General features: G+C 47.1%; 1 long non-coding RNA gene across 1 annotated transcript; it reads right to left on the reverse strand.

Moving 5' to 3' along the window:
* Window positions 1-709: 709 nt before the first annotated feature.
* LOC311438601 lies at window positions 710-17,934 on the reverse strand. Its single transcript, XR_014694214.1, has 9 exons — window positions 17,862-17,934; window positions 16,741-16,895; window positions 16,002-16,091; window positions 14,004-14,073; window positions 13,648-13,848; window positions 12,800-12,978; window positions 9,226-9,367; window positions 7,472-7,541; window positions 710-1,034 (listed from the first exon to the last, which is right to left on the reverse strand). It is a non-coding gene; the product is annotated as an uncharacterized lncRNA (long non-coding RNA).
* Between the last annotated feature and the right edge of the window lie 504 nt (window positions 17,935-18,438).

Genomic DNA, 18,438 nt, shown 5'->3' on the forward strand with positions numbered 1-18,438 from the left:
GAATGAAGCAAGGGCCTGGAGGGGGCACAGCCGTCCACAGGCCAAGGGGAGCTGGGCAGTGCAGGAGAGAAAGGCAAGGCAGTGGAGTAGCCCCAGGACTACCCACTCTGAGCATCAAAGGCTTGCTGAAGACAAGAGGCGTGAGAGCTTTTTACAGGAGAGGTTGTCGAGATCTTCCTATAGAAGGCAATCAACACAAAGAGGTTTTGAGCGTTTTTTTTTCCTCCTATGCAGTTATACAGTTTGCTCCTCGAGGTGAGGAGCCTGTTCCACAAGCAGTAAGATTCCTCAAGTCTCCGTTACTAAGTTGTTGTGTGTTGCTGAACTTCATGGAAGCTGAAGAAGGTGAAATCACCTTGGGAGCCTCCGTGAGGAGTGCTGCTTCATTCAAACTGTTGTCACACAGCCTGGAGAAACCATGGATTTGACAGAAATCAGCCAACAGGTTGCTGCCTTCCCAACAAATGACGGGGTGGCTGCATAAGGACACAAAACAACTTCTTTATTTACAGAAGTCCTAGCAGCAGGTGTTGCCCAAACACTGTAGCTCAATGGACAACTGCTCCTTTGTGGTAGCTGGAGCTTTGTGGTAGCTGGTGTTGTGTCACTGTACGTTGACACAACACCATTGTGTGCATCCGTCAGCAGAAAATGTAGCACCTAAAATCTATTTTAAGAGATGAAAAAAAAAAAAATCCCAAAGGCACCAAGCAGTTTGACACTTAAGTTATCTCTGTAAAACGAACGAGGCTGCAACCTTAAAATAGTTCACGGGCACTTGGCAAGTTTTTTCCACTGCACCCAGATACACATCTCCTCGACAAGCGTGCTGCTGTCAGCAGAGCCCCACTTGGTTACACAGCACCCTGAGTGCTGAGGCTGATTCGTAGCTTTTATTTTTCCTTTCCTGTCTTCATTCGTGTATTTCTGCTGCTCTCATAGTCCCCAGAGCAAGTCTCAGCACGCGGGGGCCTCTCCGATGAGAGCACTGATGGCCTTTGAGCATCTGAGGGCACCACCAGCAGCACGTCGATCTGTAGGAGTAAAGAAATTTTAAAAATAAATAAAAATAACAATCACAGCCACCACCCACCTCCACCCTCATCCACACAGGCATTAGAAATGACTAAGAACAATCCGACTGCCCTTTCCAGTTTCAATGAAGAGGTTTTAGTCTTCAGTGTGGGCACCCTGAAGACCCAGTACTGGGTTCTTTTGGGTGCCAGAGCCCCTTCCATGATGAATCACCGTTTCCTGATTCTGCAGCAGCTGGGCTTTCTGCCAAAGGGATTACGAACGAGAAGGTGACACGTCTCACCTTTTAATTACCCTACTTCCCTGGGATGATTCGAGCCAGCCCACCTTCTGAAGCCAGCGTCCTCCTGAAAGGCACAGGACAGGGGAGCAGCCGCAGCTCTTGCTCACCATCCCCTTCAACCGAGGCAGCGCATCGGGCAGCCTCTGAAATTGTTCCTAAACCAAGACCTCATGCCGAGGGTAACGTGCAGCACCCTTACACAACGTCACCTTCTGACAAACACTGGGAAAGTCCCACAAAACTCCACAGCCCTCTTGAAGAGCTGCGTGATGAGGTGAGGCACGGGCTGGAGCCCCTTTCCACAGCACTGGCCTCGTTTTCTGCTCAGCTCCGTTCACCCCAAACCCCCCAGGGATACTCCAAATTCAATTATATGGGCCATTTCCATTCCAGCGGAGGAAGACTTAGAGCAGCAAACCACCTGGATGTCTTTTGGAATTTGTATTTTATCGTAGCATGCATGGAGAAGGCAACCTTGATGTTCATTTTGAACCCACCCTTGCAGCTGCTGAGGCAGCTAAGGTTTTCCTGAGGACTTTCTGTGAAATTTCAGAGTTGAGGAATGCTGCCATGATACCGCAGGTTGCCACTGAAAGCTGAACTGTCCCACCAGACCCAGCACGGAGCTGCAGCTGTGCCCCATTTCTGGTTCAATCCAGCACCAGACCCCAACCCCATGGCCCCACAGGCACATCCAAATGAATGCACTATCCCTTGCCTACAACATTTATGAGCTATGACAGTGGTTTTGGGACAAAACCAGCATTTATTTTCTTCAAAAGACTGTTATTAGTCTTCCCCTCCCCACCTTCTATTCCCAGTCCTCTATTATTTCCACATTTTACCCGTCAGACCCATGGGACATCATTTAACCTGCCAGGAGCCAACAGCTTCAGCCAGGCTCTTGGGTTTTATTTGTGATCAGACTGGGCTGGAAAAGGCAGGGGTGAGCAGACTAAAACTTGTGTCTGGTTCACCAGCTGCAGCCAATTTCAGAAGTTTCTCCAACCTGAATAAAGGGTCGGAGGAGAACCCTGACAAGTTCCTACCTCATGTACAGGGGGACACTTCTTCCTGCTTATCTGTGCAAAGCACAGGAAGGGCTGATAGACCCAAAATAGAAACCCAAGTCAATGAGGAAACCCCCGTGGATGCGTAATGGCACGATGGCTGGGTAGGCAGGTGGCCTAGTTACGCTCCTCGCTGCTATTAATTTCATTCTGAGTGCAACGGGGCCCTCCCTTTCCACATGAAAGACAGAAGTCAGCATCACAAGCCATGCAAAACCACAGCCGCTCTTGTTTTTCTCACAGGGGTGCCCTAGGAGCAGTGGCATTGCTCAGCTGGACCCAGGCCCCCTCTGCCACGCAGCAGGACTCTTTCCATGAAGCGCTAGTGCAGCTCAAGCCTTCACACCCTGGTCGTTGTGCTGGGGCTCCATCAAGGTGCTCTGGAGCAGGACCACAGCCTGCCCTGCTTTTTTTTTTAGGCACATAAGCAATACTGGCTCTCTTGGGCAGCTGAGGGCAGTAACTACTGCTCCTGAGCCCCACCAGCCCTTCAACCCAGCATGTCCAGGAGGAGATCCCAGCAGTGGGAGCCTAAGCAGGACAGGACTGAAGTCTTGGGCTCCCCTGAAACACTTGAGCAACGTGAATTAACTGTAATTTGCAAGCCTTTAGAGCTCCACACAAGACAGGTCTTTAAAAAGCACCTGAGGCTGTTTTGAACAGTCCCATTGACTTTCAAGAGCAATTTCTGCTGCTGCACGCCTTAGGTGCAGAGAAATAAAGCAACACAGGTGGGACGGGAGCCCGCAGCTCAGCCTCCTGGTTTCTGCTCGCCATTACTTTAAGCTCAGCAGATGGATGTTGCGGGGCCTCATGCAAAGTTCCTTTATCTGTGCTGCACCTCGGAGCACGGCCTCCGTCTGGTGAGCCCTGCACTGCAGCATTGCTCCCTGCAAAGACTCAGAAAGAAACTCAGCTGCCGCCCTTTCACCGCGGTTCCAAAACGTGCTGATTTTGCAGGAGTTTGGTGTAAAAATGGTCATAGTTCAACTCAGGCTACAGCTACAGGGGTGATACTGCAGCCCTTGTTTGGGACAAAATGCCAGTCTGCATCTCGAGACTTGATCTTCAGGCACGCTGAGCCTTGGATGTGAGACAGACCATTTGCACTTGCATACTTATTAAAAATAAATAAATAAATTACTCATGTGCCTTTTTCTACAGAAAAAAATGGGCGGAGTGCAGGTTTCCACAGTGCAGCCTGGAGTGATTTCAGTGCTTTGTAGCACTGACTAAAAGAGAAAAAGCTACCGGATGCAATAAGCAGGACTTTCTATCTTATCCTTTTCACTCCAACCCCGTTCTGTTGTTGCCAAAAATCCTCCTGGTCCCTCCCTGTCCATCAGCTTCTGCCTCCCCTGTCCCATTTGCAAAGGAAATGCTGAGTGCTCCAGCTGGGCAGGGGAAATGGGGTTTCCCAGTGCCACACACTGCAGAGAAATGCACAGTTTGTCCATCAGGAGCTTATTGTGTCACAGCCAGGTGGAAGGGCTCCCCAGAGGGCCCAAACCCTACCTCTGGGCTCAGCCAAGGCTCAGGGATGTAAGGCCAAGAGCCGTGCCCGTATGGCTGCTATAGGTGCCACGGGAGGGGAGGAAGCCGCGGCGTGCTCCCAGCACATGCAGCAGTGGCTGTGCAGCACAAGATGTCGTTGCTGTGCCACTTTTGTCCCTCCTGCTCAACACCTCGCAGGGAAACTCGGAGCCTTTCCCGTACAAACCCACGTGCTGGTGCTAGACAGAGGCTGGGGCTGGCTGCAAAGCCAGCCTTCAAGAGAGGGATCACCCAGCTCCACTGTTTGCTCTCCCTGCTCAGCCCAGCACAGAATGCTGTAGGGTGGGTGCCTGTGTTTGCGCAGTGCCCACGGAGAGGGGTCAGGGACTGCACTTCATTACAACACAGACTGCATGCCCCGAGAGCTGCCAGCCAGCTTCTGCTCAGCTTGGGAAGTCTGGAAGGCAAAGAAGAGGTGCCCACAAGGGTTGGCAGCTGGCTTCAGCTCAGAGGAGAGAAAACAGGGTTGCTACATAGGCTTCTGCAGAGCTTATGGTCTCCTGTAGCTGCCTTATGACCTTTCACGTCCTACCTCTGGATAAAATCTCATTTTTTTTCCGTATCATAAATATAATCCATGTAAGTGGTATTTGGCAGTGCTCAACACCAGGTTTTTCTGGGATGAAATGCCCTGTGGTGTAAATTCAGACAGCACTAAAAAAAACACACAGGTCCCCTGAATCCCTGGCAGCAACCATCCTCTCAAAACCCACCCGCCTGGGGGGGACTTTACCCATTTCAGAGCAAAACCCACACAGCCGAAACCACTGCAGATCTGACAGTATTTGGGATATCTATTAGTCATATTGATGTTTTTCCCTCTGTAATATTCATACCAGAATTTCTTTGTAAGAGCCACCTGGCAGATGGTATTAGTTACTGTTAGAAGAATTTGTACAGCAGCTAGGCTAAAGCCCAGCAATAATTATTCCATAAAATGAGTTTCAACCACAGAAAAACCTCTTTCCTCCCAGGAAGTCACCAGCTTTAACTCAGGTTAGGGAAGTTTTTCTGCATGGATATAATCCAGAGATTGTAACTCCAGCACAAGGGCTGACTGCAAGATTGCACTGGACTTCTACTAAATTCACATCAAGAGGTTTTAACAAGCTATGTATTCATTTATTTTAACGCTTGAGTGGACTTCTGGGATGTCTCATACAGATCCTTCCCCAGGGACTTTCAGGGCAGAGAACTCCCTAAGGACCAGCATGAGGTTTGGTTGATCGTCATGTGCTACATTAAAAAAATACATCCAGATATATTCAGGATTTTCCTTCAGCTGTTTCAGGCACCTTTCAGTGAGCTCCCCTTCCAAACCTTCAGTGGTGCTGCAGCTCACTCACCTGTAAATCTTGTTTACACCTGGTGAATTCAGCACTGCTCAACTTTATCCCATTCACTTGTTTTCTGGGTTCCCAGCTCCCTTTACGCAGCAGGAGAAAGCTCCTTACCCTTCCTGCTCCTCTGAATCCCTTCTCAAAGGAAATAAGCATCAATTTGGTATCCTTTATTTATTATTATTATTATTATTATTTTTTTTTTTACGGCACACCAAAATCCTAGAGACACTTCACATCCTCGGTCCCCCTTGGGCAACTGGCACGAAATAAAACCGATCGTAACCCTGTCTGTGGCCCAGTGCAATGAGAAAGCCGGAGCCCCTTGCAGGTTCAGCGTTGCACTGCTGCCAACAGCAGCCGTCTCAGAAAGCTCGTTGGAAATAAATGAGATTCCCTGGCTTGCTCTGCTGGGAGCAAGAAGTTTGAGACACGGAGCGGCCTCTGCAAAGCCACCTGAGGCTGCCTGGGGGCTGCGTGCCTGTTCCCGAGGTGCTTTCTGCAAACCTCACACCGAAACGTGAAGTCACCCCCGTGTGTGTGCTGCCATCCCCAGATCAGAGGAGAGCACGTCGTAAATGCTGCCAGCGCCTATTAAGGGGTTTCGCTTTACTGAACCTGGCAAACACAAATAAGCATATGAGAGCTGAACTAGCTCAGAGAGCTTTAGCCTTTGGATTACTTACTAATGAACTCCCCCTAGTCAAGCCATTTAATTTCATTAAATTGCCAAGACAGTTCCAGTTAAAGGCTCGGGTCAAGCGACATACTGCTGTTTTTTCAAAGCGACCTCATCAGGAAAAAGCGTATTCCTCTGTTTAAATAGATACAATTTTATAAACACCTGCATCGAGCAGTAGCCTGCACAGGCTATTTTCCCTCTGCACATCACTGGAAAACCCAGCGGGAATCACCTAGAGGCAGAAGCAAGCATTGTACCTTTATTATTTTTTTTAATTTCTGCTCCTCAGGCCAGAAACTCCGCTCAGACCCTGCCTACTCAGCAATGCTCTCCCATCTCCAGTTATTGCTCACATTTTCCTCCACTCATTCCACCTGCATGGACTTCAGCCCCAGAACCAGGATATGGTAACGGGGATCTGCACCCTGGTTCAAGGAGAGACACTCGACCCTTTGGCTCATATTTCAGGACCCTTGAGCATTCAGAGGGCTTGGGCTTTTTGTCGTGTCTCCTAGGGGAGAAGGACCTTTCTTTGGGGTCCTGCCAGAGCCCTTTCTCACTGATCTCACAGGTTTTGGCCTCAGCCCACGATAACCTGCACGGTCAGCAATCCTTTGGCAAGCGAGCAGCAGGGCTGCCAGCCGAGGACAACCGAGGGGAATGAAATTTAATTTCCAGAAGGGATGGCTGTCAGCATCATGTCCCACCCAGCTGCATCCCAACAGGGATGCACAACGCCCCGGCTCCAGGCACGATGCTGCTGCAGCGCTGCCCTGCCTGGACTAAGCGCACACAGCATCAAATCCACTTAACAATGCTGATTTCTCTCTTTTTTTTTTTTAACCTCCAGTTTCAGGATCTTTCCCTTAAAACAGAGTCAGCCTGGCTGTTCCAGCCCTCAGTGAGCTGCAGAAGAGTTTCACTGCCTGGTCAGGTGCTTCTGGGTCCCCCTGGGGATGAAGGACCCGGGCAGCAGCAGGGAAATAAATCCCCTTCGTCCCACCCTTGGCCACTCAGGGCTTGCTGCCCATATGGTCAGGGATTGTCCTCTATAAAAGAGTGCAGTGAGCAGAAAATTAGGGTTGAGACTGGTGTAACACCATGCATGCATACACACAGCAATGAGATGTTTGTCCCAGCACAGTAAAGGAAACCCTAAAAGACAAGGCTTAATAAAAGAAGGAAAGGACCTCACTGGGTCCTATAAATCCCATACAGTTCCCACCACAACATGAAACAATTACCCAGCAAAGCCAACATCAGCCAGACCCACCCACCCACCCTACTTCAGCAGGCTTCAAGCCCCTTTCCATCAACAGTTTTGGCCCAGGAGGCTGCTAGACACCCACGTTCATATGGTGCTTTAAGACACTGGTGTTGAAAGGTAACCTTAAAAAAAAAAGTTTTAAAGTTTTAAGACGACAAAACAAACATCTAAATTCATGGTAGACATTTCTATTAGCAGGGACAGGGCTTGAATTTAGGTTCAGAAACAGGACAACATCACCTTCAAATAACTGTTTCCAGATGTTAATCTTGCTCTTTCCAGATGTTAATGTTGCATACAGAGCCATGCACTGTAGAAATACAGAGGGAAAAAAAAGGGCAGTCAGGAATAAATTGCAGCACGCTAGAGTGTGCCTTTCTCAAAGATATGCTCTGGTTCAGCCACAAGTTATTCAACTGAAGCTTTGCATCCTGTGCTGTGCAAGGAGTGCAATGAGCTGAGCGTGGTGCTCCCTTCACCCTGACAATCCCCAGGCTCCCTGCAGCCTCCCACTGCTGTGGGACCACTGTCAGCAGCGGCAGAAGTCCTGAACACCTCCTGTCAAGGTTCTCAGATGTGGATCTCTCCCTTGCAATTACAAAAGTGGTGCAAAGAACGGAAATAAAAGTCAAAAAGTCAAACAACAACAACCAAACAACCCTCATGGCTGTTGCAGTCTCCTCTTGGAAGTGAAAAATCAATAGCTGGCTTTTAAAAAAATGATTAAAGGTGAAATACAGAAACTGCTTCTGTGGTGTCCAGCCTCCAGCCCCAGCACGGGGATGCTTGTTCCTGTGGAGGTGTCACCACCAATTTTGGTAAAACCGCTTGAAAAGCATGGCTTTGTACAAGGAGGCAATGTGAGTCTCAGCACAGAAAATGGCTCGGACTGATCGTGAGTTCAATCCTTATTGTAAAAGTTTGCTTGGGATGGAATTACCTTTGAGGTAGCTCTGTTACTTCCTTATTTACAGCTTTCAAATATTCAACAGAAAGCTTCTCCTGGGTCAGTGTGTGATGTCTGAATAACACCACTCTGTACACACCCTCTGCGTGAAAAAAATGAGTGGAGCTCTTGCATCAGTCACACTCATCCTCGGTCTGGTAAATTTGAACAGGGAGGAGCTTGGAGACTGCTGACAGAAGTTATTTGGACACAGAGAGATTTCCATACGGAGACACCGGTCAGATCACCTTCAGTACAGGTGGAGAAGAGCTTCATACCCTGAGAGCCACATGGGAATGACCAACACAGTGCATCTTGGCCCACTGCTGGAAGCTCCTTGCCCAATTTCATGTCCTCTGCATTAGCATCCACTATTTCTTAAATACCCAGGAAAGGAAAAGCAGGGCTTTGCCACTCCATTTTAACAGAGCCAGTTAAAGTCTAGCAGGGGTAAGCAGATCTTCCCTTAGCACAACCCTACAGAGCCAGCAACTCCTGTCAGCGAACTATGCGAAGTCCCCAGTCCATTGTTCACCAATCCGGGACGGGATTTAGTTCATTAAAAATAGTTAATGGAATGTTAATAGCACTTAATTGTATGCATTGTGCTGGTTTTGCAGCGATTTTTTTTCCCCTTGATTCACAAAGATGGGATTAAGTGCTAATGTATTGCAGGCTGCTGAAATGTATAACCTGCGGTCATGATTTTAAACACATGTAAAGGTGCTAATTGCATTCAGTTGACACAACTGTAGATGGGAAGATCATTTTTCGCACCTTATCAGCATTGGTGAGGCGCTAACTGCATTCAGAAGACACCACTGCTGTTACAAAGGTAATTTCTTGCACTTCATCAGAGCTTAACACATGCTTAGCAATGCGGCTAGCCAAAAATATCATACCATCGGAGTTAATGAGGTGCTTGCACATTCCTAACGAATGGGAATTGTAAAAAAAAAAAAAAAAACACTTTTTTTTTTTTTTTTTTTTAAATAAAGAGTAACAAATTCCTGCAGATACCACGTTTTTGGAGTTGGTGGTTGCCTACCTTGGTGTGATTTCTGAGCATGCTGCTAATGCCTTCTGGTGGATGGATGCCAACGCCAATCAGGTGCAACTCTCCTTCTGTGAACTGTGGAGTCCTGCAAGCCAGCAGAGCAGGTGAAATGGTCGCTCCCCAACTTCTGAGCCTGAAAAGAAACTCTTGTTAACAAACTCTTGTTAATCCCTAAAGTCTCGGCTGTCCATGCAGCATGTTTTACCAAGCCAGCCCATCCTGGGCACTAGACCCAGCGGAGCTCTGATCTTTGCACCTTGAAGAAGGACAACACACACACACCTTTACGGCCTCACCTCACCATACCAAGGAGGTTTCTGTGGTGTCCAGTATTGCCTTCATGGCAACAGCCCACTCCATATCATCTCTTGTTCTACTCTACCATCTCTAGCACCTCTCTTTGAAATGCTACTGGTAAAAAAAAGATGAAACTTGATTTTCCAGGTAGCCAAAGGTTGTTTTGAGATCCCACCTCATCATTTTATGGAAATTCAACTTATTTTACTATGGGATGAAAACCATTAATTGTTCTCCTCCCTTTTGAAGATGCCCCTTGACTATGCTCTGAATCTGCCCATAGTCTTTGACTGAAACCTTCCTGTTCCCAAGGTGCTGAGGCCATTTGGCTGCGGCTTGGTGTGCAGCTCATTTCCCAGCCCCATGGGGAGGGCTGGTTGAGGCAAAAACCTCCTATGGAGAGGAATCTCTTTCTGCTTTAAACGAAGAAGCCTATGATGAACCAGTATCTTATACTGGGAATAAATAAAACTGGCTGGTGGGAGAGCTTCCTAGGGTTCCTCTGGCACAGGGTGACCAGGGACCTCCTTCCTGCTTCCCTCCCTCCAAGCTTCGACAGGGCAGGTAGTCAGCTTCTGTTACTTGCTTCATTCCCCAAATTACAACGCGGGCTTACATATAAACGCAAGCAGCAAGAAATGATACTTTAGCCTTCACGGCCACACATCACACGCTATCAGACTCAATGCAGGACAAACTTGTGCTTGCAGGAGCTCAGAGGGTGCACCACCAGCCATGCTATCAGAGGACAGCACACTGCACAGCATGAGCACACCCACACAGGGGGTGCTGAGGGGGTGCAATGGTTGCATGTGTCCTCGGATGACTCTCCTCTACCTATAAGACAGAGAATTTTTGGCAGTGCTGCTGAGCAGCACCCACCTAGCCAAAGCAGGGTCTGATGGCCAGCAGTCAGGGCAGTGAGCAGCAGAGACCTGCCCACAGCAGGGTCACTAGCTGTGAGAGAAAGGACCTAAAAGCAAAAATAAATAAATAAAAATGATAAAAAAACAACGTGTCAGCTATCCTGAAAATACCCACTTTGTGTGCTTGCCTTGAGTGACATGCTGGCACGATGGTAACGAAAAGCAGAAATTCCAACTAATAGAAACATGAATATTCCCCCATATTACCTCCAAAAATCCCTTAGCAAACAAAGCTAATCTGAAGACACAAAGGTAGATTTGCAAAGCAAATTTACCCCGACAATGCACACAAGCCACTCCCGGGGAGGGCAACGTGAGCAAGCGGGGCGAGCACTCACCCTGAGCGGCTGACACCCAGCTCCCCAGTGCTGAGCCTGGGTAAAAGTCACAGCCTCCAGCCACAGCCAGGGTCTTTTTATTTTGCCTCGTAAGGCTTCCTCGAGCTCTCCTTACAGTCAGGCAGTATGTATCCTGATCTCTCTCTCTTTTTTTTTTTTTTTTTTTTTTTAATAAATAGCTTTTCTTTGCAGCCTGGTAGCTCCAGAGCTGCATTTTTTTTTTCCATCCACCTGATGAAAGGTTCCTTTAAACGCGCCCCGTCTGATGAAAGGTTGTCTTGGAAAGCGGCTGGGGCTAAACAAAGCCAGGCAGATTAATCCCAAGGCTCTGGGTGTAACATGTCCCATGCAATTACCTCCCAGGGCAGCAGCCTGTCTAACCAGCTGGTTTGGTGGCTGGAGGACCCTCACCATCACACCAGAGCCCAGGGAACCTTTCTGCTGCTCTCCCGAGTGTCCCCGCACACCCTGAGCCCTTACAGCTGGCAATAATCAGGGCCCCCTTTCTGCACATCCCTCTTTGCTTCTGAAGACACCGCATTTAGAGAGGTCCGAGCATGGCCATGCATCGGTCAACACGTTTTTGGTTGCACGGTGCGTTCAGCAGATAAAAGGGATTTGCTCTGTAGCATAAATTAACGCAGTCTTAAGGCAGCATTCATTTGCATTCAATGCCACACCTTCCCAGGGAAAGGCTTCTCTTACTAAGCATGTTTTGGGTGGCAAAGCTTGACTTGCACTGCGTTTGCAGCTCCGAATTCAGACGCAGACGGGGAGGATGAGGAGATGCCGTCATCCCGGGGTGACGAGCGGGGAAGCTTGTCGCCGAGCCTGCCCGCAGCACAGCACATCTTGCAGCTGCTCAATTCTTCTGCCGGAGACTGCACAGGGATGTGGCACCGCGAGCAGGCAGCTGGAGGGGATCCTCGTGTCCCAAAGTGGGCTGGCAGCACCCAACCCAGGGAGACCCCTTGCCTCCTGCTCCTGCTCCGCTCCCAAAATTGACACTACATCGGTCACCCCGGTGCAAAGAGCTTCCTTTCCCCACCTGAAAACGGGAAGAAGCCTCCTGCTTTCCTCTATTATCCTTAGCCACATCTGTATCTTGATATCTATTCTTTAGCTATTTATAATAGGAGGCAGGATTATTCTGAGGCAGTTGCACACCGCCTGGCCAACCCAACCTCTTTGGGATCATCAACAAGGCCATCACAGAGATCCTTGTTGCCGTCTTTGCTTGGGATCTGCCGGCATTTCCCGGCACAACTAGTAACTAACAACGGGGGGGGGAGCTGAGGACTCTTCCTCCGGGGGAAGAGACGCAACCCAGCTGACTGCAGGATGAAATTTACTGCGATATGAAGGGATCACCATGGAAACCTCTTTATTTTATTTCAGCCAATCTTTCTGTGCTGTCACTAACAATATCACCTTCTCACTAGCCATAAAGCAAGGATTCCCAAAGAGGTTTGTAATCCTTGCTGGCTGGCTGAGCCATCTGCCCAGGAAGACAGTTTTTCTCCAGAAAAACCATTCTCGTGGTTTCCTCTCCTCTCCAGATGTAACCTTGCCAGCTCGCCACGCAAAGGATAAGGCACTGCTCTTGTGATGTGATGCTCCTTGAGCCCCTCTTTCATGGTGCTCTCAGGGTCCTCATTTCTGACTTTCACCAATTTTTGCTGAATTGGCGCTGCCCTCTCCGTGTCCCTAGTCCTGCCACCAAGCTCTAGTAAGCCAGGCATCCCCAGCACCTCCATCTCAGGGGACAAATGTCCAGCTGGGGTAAGATGCCGTTTTACCAGCTCAGATCAGCACTGCTCACCCACCAGCTCTGGCACCTGAGAGGATGCCAGATACATAAATGTTAGGTATTTAACCTGCAGAATAAGAAGAAGTATAAGCAGGAAAATCCGCTGTGTTACTGCCACCAGTTCCCTGTCCCCACACCTCCTGGCAAAGAAAGCTGTTGCCTTGCCATGCATCTGCCCTTGAGCAGCTGCACACCTCAAAAGACAGCTCCATCAATCTGCGATGCTCTGGGGCTGAACCAAGCACTGACAACCTTCGGGTGAGCGGGGATGGAGGATAAAACCAGCAGCTTCTCCATGGACAACCCAAAATGAGACCATGTGGAGAAGTCACAGCAAGTGAAGCTCCACATGTGGCTTCTTTGTAGGAACTTACTATTGAAAAGAAAAAGAAATAATCCAGTTTATCTTTCAGCTGTAGGGGGAACAGAACTGCTGTCTCTTTAGACAAACTTCATCTCCATATACAAATATGCATCAGAAAAGAAAATCTTTGCATGGCACAGAGGTATCATGGTCCTATGGCTGCAGACACACAGCAGTTTCAAACTCCATGTCTTGTTTGGTAGTGCTCAGGATTTTGGGAAAGATCATGTCCCTTCAATTAGAGCACAAACCCTACTGGCAAAGCCCCTTGTTCTGGGGAAGATATCGCTCTGTCTCTCTCTGGGATGAGCAGAAGCACCTATTTGCAAACTAACATCCCACCAGATGAGCTCACATCCCCAGGCTCCACCAGGTGGACACCGAGTGGCCTCCTGCAGCCCGCAGGACACTGCACGCAGCCTCAGGGACGTGTCGTGGTGTGCCACCTTATTGAGCTGCATGGAGGAGTGCAGATCTCAGTGACCCGATTTGCTCCAGGAAACACAACTCTCAACAGCAAGGACGGGTTTGTCAGCGAGCACAGCACTCGAGGAGGCTGCGATTAGCCAGCATCCCCATGCCTTCCGCTGCAAAACTGCCTTGCCTCTGATTGCTTTGTACCAAGTAACAGCCTCCAATATAACAGAGGAAGCAGAGTCCTGAAGAGAGCTTACTTACCAACAAAGCCTTCAGATAACTTCTAAGAACGGCGGCTGCTAAAGCAGCATTGCCTTGTCTTTTAGGCAGGAACACATTATTTGCAAGTTGTACAAGCTCTCCTGTAAGTTCATAGCAGGGAGGTTCCAGCTGCAACATGAAGCAGGGCAGAAGAAACTCAAGTCTAGAGCACTTACACAGGGTGGCATCTGGAAGATGACACTGATAAGGAGAAATGATGAAGTATGTTAATCAATTCTGGGCATTTGGCAGGCAGCAGAGCCCTAAAGGTGCAAAATCTGAGGGCAGGCTGGGGGCAGCCCAGTGAGGGCCACAGCTGCACCTTGGTGCTCAGCAGGACCAGCCCCAGGTCTTACCTCTGCCTCCACGTGCCAACCCATTCAAGGTTGTGGCCCAAATCTTGGTCTTTATTTCGTCTGTATTCCGCTGAAAAGTAAAATATAAAACAAACAAACAAATAAATAAATGAAATGGAAAATAAATAAAATAACAGCTACAGGTGCAGACCCAGTGCTAGGTGTGCATCCCCACAAAGAAACATAGCATAACGTATTGAAACTTACTCCAGTGCTCTGGAAAAACTGCACATTTTCAGTTATTTCCCCCCAAAATAAATAAAACATGGTAGACACCTTTAAATAAAATGAGCCTGTAAGTTTGCCTTCTTAGCTTCAGCCCTAAAGGACTAGCCTCACTAGCTCTGCCTATAAAAAGGGTAACTAAAGCCATCACCCGGCCAGTGGGCCAGCCTGACCTCGAACCCTGCACAGATGCATCATTTCAGACATGCAGGAGGTGTTTCAGTTTGTATTTGCTAAACAACAATTTAATAGCCCAGCTTTTTATGATGGATCTGTCATTGTGGTTTGCAAGACAGGAATGTCCACCCACTAAATGAATAAATTTAGTCATCCCCATTCCCTGTTGGCTCATCTTCTGCTGAGTTGCAACATACAACCCGGGGCACTTTTGGATCTGCTTCCTTAATAAGCTCATTTCTCAGTACAAACACTGAAGTAAAGCAGGAATTTTCTACCTCTCGTCCCCAGGCCAGAGAGGGAAAGATGGGGATGAAGAAACAAAAAACAGTGAGATACTTTGGAAGACAGCTTAGATTTGTCACTCGTATTCCACCACTTCCTTCTGGTGGTCTTGGGATGTCCCGTACTCCTAGTTTTGTTTGCCTCGAGTGTCAGTTCTTCACAGCAAAGCCCATCTCCCATCACAACTTGGTACTCTACTTCACGCTGGAACAGCCTGTTCCCAGGCAAGGCCATCCAGTACTTCAGTAATATAAATAACAGGATCTCAAGTCTGTTTTTGACATGATGTTATATTGTGTAGGAAGTCAAAGAACCATTATTCCCTATGAAGTGCCGTTAAATAATTTAGAGAAAAGATGATAAAATCACAGACAGCAAACACATCTGTTTAAAGAGTTCCTACAGAAGAGACGGACAGAATTTGATAGGCACGGGCTTGTAGTCAGATCCGGTGGAGTGGTCTCTCCTAAAGCCTTTTTCTCCAACAGAAGAAATCTTTTTGGACTGGAAATATCAGCAAATCATTTCTTGATTAAGAAGCACAAACAAGCTTTTCAAAATCTTACATTTTGCAGAAACTGCAAATTTTATTTGCAGAGTTTTGCATTTTGGTATTCAATTGTGAAACTTTTTTTTTTTTAATTATAAGTTATATTTTAATGTAATACCACTGCCATGAAAAATCTGATGTAGAAATTATTTAATGAAAAAAGACTATTGCAAAACACAAGTCGATGTAAGCTTTCAGGAGTTTCTGGCATCAATTTGGATCTACATATCTTGGAAAACTTTAAAAGAACGTTTCACTTCCCAGTTTAATATGTGTTAAAAGGTTTTTCATATACATCAATCACTGTGTTATAGAGGCATCAGACAGAAATCAGTAGAAAGGAATAGAGATATATTATAGGCTTGCTTACTATGATACTTACCCCTATACCATGGATTTATAGTGCTGTTACCACAAGCTTATTTTGTCATAGGTTTCTTCCTGTCTCAGGAAGTGTAGAAGTTTATTGGGAAACAACTTGAGGACAAAATCTACAATAACACTATTCATAATAAAATAAAATATACAAAAGCATGCTTCAAAATCAGTAAAGGCTGCATATATTCATGAGCCCGTCACACTTCATTTTTTTAAGATGGAAAAATGGTGGAAACGTTATTTGTTCAATGTTTTATTTTAAAAATGTTTGTTAAATTATGCCATCGTGGTTAATCTATCATCACCAATCTGGATGCTATGAATATTAATAATTATTCTTCAATAATTCAATTAGTAGTTCAATAATTAATGGGAATTCTAACCTTCATTAATATTTTCATCATTTGTTCAGTTTCTCCATTCTCCCATCTGCATAGCTGTGCAAAGATCCTGCAGGGCAGCCATGCATGGACCTGAAATGATACATTATGTGAGGGCAGATGCAGAACATCCCAGCTCGTGCCTTACCCCAAGGTCCCAGCCCACCAAAGCATTTATCTGCACTCTTGGCTCTAGCAGCAAGAGCAGCTCACCAGAGCTACCTTCGTGCTCTGGGTGTTGGAGCCTGGTCCAAGCTCTCACCACAGCTTTTGGAAGCATTCCTTCTGCTTTTGCCAACCTATCTGCAAAAAAATTGTCTGAAATACTGTTTTTGCAGCCTAAAAGGTCACAACTTCATACAATAGCTTGTTCAGAAGTGTGGAGGGGAACACAGAAACTGTGCATCCTTACCACACGTATCATTACTTTTGGTCTGCTCCTGAAACAATGCAAATCTCCGAGGGGACTCCTGGAGGAGGATTGCTATGGGGAGCTGTCACAGAGGGCAGCATTCAAATATTTGCCAATTTCTCCTTTTCGCTCTCCTTGCACATTCCAAGCGTTGTAGTGAAGATCAAAGCCTGCAAACTGGTTGCTTTCCCCCAAAAGGCAAACCAACCGGTTTGGTTCCCCGGCTAAATTTATCTCAGGTAGTTGTTAGTGGAAACGCAGGGGGGAAATTTGGCAGGGTTCTCGTACTCTCTTAGAAGAGAGAGGAAAGAAAGAAAGAAGGTAGCTCACCAAGTGTGTTAGCCCAAGGAGCGTTCAGGAAAAGTTAACTCTCACTATTGTCCTGCACTGTCCCTTCCCAGCATCCAAACATCCTTCCCATTGCTGCTAAATGGCATGAGAAGCAAGCACAGCAGTAGCATCTGCCAAGTGGATCTAGAGATTGCCTGGAAAATAAATTTATTAAGTGTAAAAATAGTGAAAAGTTGTGCAGAGAAAGCTGAGGCTATTGTAGAATCTAGTTTATAGCCAACAGCAAGCACTAAGCCTCCCTAGGAGACGACTCGTGGCATCACCCCACGGTAAATCTCCGCAGGAGGTGCCTCTCCCTCTGTGCACAGCCCATGGGAACCTAAGGACCGTGCTTGACCAGACACTGTGGTTTTAGACAGCTCCCACTAGGAAAAGTGAAGCCCACCTGTTAAAGGCTCACATCAGGATTCATCAGAGTCCTCCAGCTTGCATGCATGTAAGTTAACTTGTGAAGTTACTCTGTCCTCTCCCTGTCTGAGGTTAATGCGTCAGGCAGGCAACCCAAAAGTTGCCAAAGCCCATGTGAAGTCTGCATGGCTAAAGTTAGATGTCTGGAAATTCAAGAATTAGCAGTTGTCTGACAAATTTATTAAAGCTTACCCACCTGTCACAATTTAATGAACATATTATGCATTGGTTGGGCATATAAATGGTAGCCATGGAGAAACAATCCCACATCTCTCCAGAATAAACAACATTTCACAGTTTTAATTGTGTCCTGATGTTATAACGATCACAAGTAAACTGGGTAATCATTCATTAAACATGAGCTAATTCTATGTCCTGCTACAATTATTATTGTTTCCTGAAAATATAATGTGTAGTACAAGTACAATAAGTGCAAACTGAAATATTGCTTTTGGAAGGTTATTTATTACTACCTTCAGCTGTAAACATTTATAACTGAAATTTATTGGTCCATGGTCTCTTCATATAAATATTTTATGTTCAGCCTCAGGGATCTGCATCTTCTCGTTTAAATGTCTCAGTCCTGGTGTCTGCACCAGCAAAAATAATCTCAGGGGAGAAAGTTTGCTGTCCTACATTATTTGGCCATCCTGCTGTTAACATAAGGCAGCATTACTTGTGTTATATATTACCCTGCATAGGTGCATGCAGATGTGAGGCAGCAGCAGCCTCGGTGCACTACTCTGGCTTGCTCGTTTGTTAGCATATCACTTGCAGCACTCCTACGTGCCATAGGGTAGCACCCAGTTGTTATTTCCAAGCCTTTTATTGAAATAAATAGTCCTGAGAGGAGTAGAAGGAAATGTCAGAGGTGACCAGAAACGATGTGTAAACAGCAGTGAAGGGGGAGGGCTCATTGAGAGGAAGCTGATGTGCAATCAGCCCCTCTCTGCTCTCATTCCTACTCCCATGCCAACAGGACAGCAAGAAGGCCCCCAGAGCAGAGAAGTGAGGGTTGTGGAGATGATGGGAAACAAGTTTCAGACCTGGTCCTATGTCAGCTTTACAGGGAAGGCTCAGAGCCAGCTAGATATGGGGCATTGAGGGCACCTCAGCGTGATACCAAAATGACTAATGCCAAGAGTACCGTTGTGTGACCACAAACGTGAATATGCTCGTCAGGCAGCACACAAAAGGAGAGGTATCTCACCTTCACCACTCCAATCCATAAACCCAACACACTTAAGGAAGACATGAAGCAGAGACAGA

Source organism: Aythya ferina (assembly GCF_964211825.1).
Source record: "Aythya ferina genome assembly, chromosome: 6".
In the NCBI taxonomy this organism is placed as follows: domain Eukaryota; kingdom Metazoa; phylum Chordata; class Aves; order Anseriformes; family Anatidae; genus Aythya; species Aythya ferina.